The following is a 2,609-nucleotide window of genomic DNA, read 5'->3' as shown; positions in this document are numbered from 1 at the left end:
TATAGTATAATAAAAATATTAGTATTTACAAATACTATGTATAAAACATATAGTATAATAAAAATATTAGTATTTACAAATACTATATATAAAACATATAGTATAATAAAAATATTAGTATTTACAAATACTATATATAAAATATATAGTATTCGTAAAAATATTAGTATTTACAAATACTATATATAAAATATGTAGTATAATAAAAATATTGGTATTTACAAATACTATGTATAAAATATATAGTATTTGTAAAAATATTAGTATTTACAAATACTATATATAAAACATATAGTATTTGTAAAAATATTAGTATTTACAAATACTATATATAAAACATATAGTATTTGTAAAAATATTAGTATTTACAAATACTATATATAAAACATATAGTATAATAAAAATATTAGTATTTACAAATACTATATATAAAATATATAGTATAATAAAAATATTAGTATTTACAAATACTATATATAAAACATATAGTATAATAAAAATATTAGTATTTACAAATACTATATATAAAACATATAGTATAATAAAAATATTAGTATTTACAAATACTATATATAAAATATATAGTATTTGTAAAAATATTAGTATTTACAAATACTATATATAAAATATGTAGTATAATAAAAATATTGGTATTTACAAATACTATGTATAAAATATATAGTATTTGTAAAAATATTAGTATTTACAAATACTATATATAAAACATATAGTATTTGTAAAAATATTAGTATTTACAAATACTATATATAAAACATATAGTATTTGTAAAAATATTAGTATTTACAAATACTATATATAAAATATATAGTATTTGTAAAAATATTAGTATTTACAAATACTATATATAAAATATATAGATTTTGTAAAAATCTTAGTATTTACAAATACTATGTATAAAATATATAGTATTTGTAAAAATAATAGTATTTACAAATACTATGTATAAAATATATAGTATTTGTTAAATTATTAGTATTTACAAATACTATATATAAAATATATAGTATTTGTAAAAATATTAGTATTCACAAATTCTATATATAAAATATATAGTGTTTGTAAAAATATTAGTATTTACAAATACTATATATAAAATATATAGTATAATAAAAATATTAGTATTTAAAAATACTATATATAAAATATATAGTATAATAAAAATATTAGTATTTACAAATACTATATATAAAATATATAGTATAATAAAAATATTAGTATTTACAAATACTATATATAAAATATATAGTATTTGTAAAAATATTAGTATTTACAAATACTATATATAAAATATATAGTATAATAAAAATATTAGTATTTACAAATACTATATATAAAACATATAGTATAATAAAAATATTAGTATTTACAAATTCTATATATAAAACATATAGTATAATAAAAATATTAGTATTTACAAATACTATATATAAAACATATAGTATAATAAAAATATTAGTATTTACAAATACTATATATAAAATATATAGTATAATAAAAATATTAGTATTTACAAATACTATATATAAAACATATAGTATAATAAAATTATTAGTATTTACAAATACTATATACAAAATATATAGTATTTGTAAAAATATTAGTATTTACAAATACTATATATAAAATATATAGTATTTGTAAAAATATTAGTATTTACAAATACTATATATAAAATATATAGTATAATAAAAATATTAGTATTTACAAATACTATATATAAAATATATAGTATAATAAAAATATTAGTATTTACAAATACTATATATAAAACATATAGTATAATAAAAATATTAGTATTTACAAATACTATATATAAAACATATAGTATAATAAAAATATTAGTATTTACAAATACTATATATAAAATATATAGTATAATAAAAATATTAGTATTTACAAATACTATATATAAAATATATAGTATAATAAAAATATTAGTATTTACAAATACTACATATAAAATATATAGTATAATAAAAATATTAGTATTTACAAATTCTATATATAAAACATATAGTATAATAAAAGTATTAGTATTTACAAATAGTTGTGAAAATATAACCCATCTTGAAGGAAATATTTCATTTTGTGAAATATCTCTTTAAGTTCCAAATAAATCAAAAGAGATCGAATCAAAAATTTAAACACGAGAAATGAAATATATATAACACTCGACTAGCTACAATGAATATCAACGATTTCCCCCACTATCTGTCTCTGTCTGAATCTAAACGCAAATTCCATGAAAAAAGCTTATTTTCCAGAACTGTTCGTCTTAAAACACTGTTGTAGCCTTCAAATCTAATGTAAACAAGTTCTTACTCTTATGATTACTGTCATACTATCTTATTCATTAATTCTTATCCTCGAGTGGCCTTCGAACCTTGATAAGTGGTTACTTCCAACTTAAAAAAAAATTCATTTCCTAAATTCCTTATTTCGTTGATTGTGCGATTCTTTATTTGAGTTGTTTATGTGAAATATTAAGTTTGTCAATTTTTAATATGATGATTATTTGAATTATTCGAACTCCTATTCTCATCTTGATTGTTAACAGCACTGAGTAGTTCGATTAATTCAAATAATAA

Source organism: Euprymna scolopes, unplaced genomic scaffold (genome assembly GCF_053919585.1).
Source record: "Euprymna scolopes isolate OS-2025 unplaced genomic scaffold, ASM5391958v1 sca109, whole genome shotgun sequence".
Classification (NCBI taxonomy): domain Eukaryota; kingdom Metazoa; phylum Mollusca; class Cephalopoda; order Sepiida; family Sepiolidae; genus Euprymna; species Euprymna scolopes.
This window is presented reverse-complemented; position numbering follows the sequence as displayed.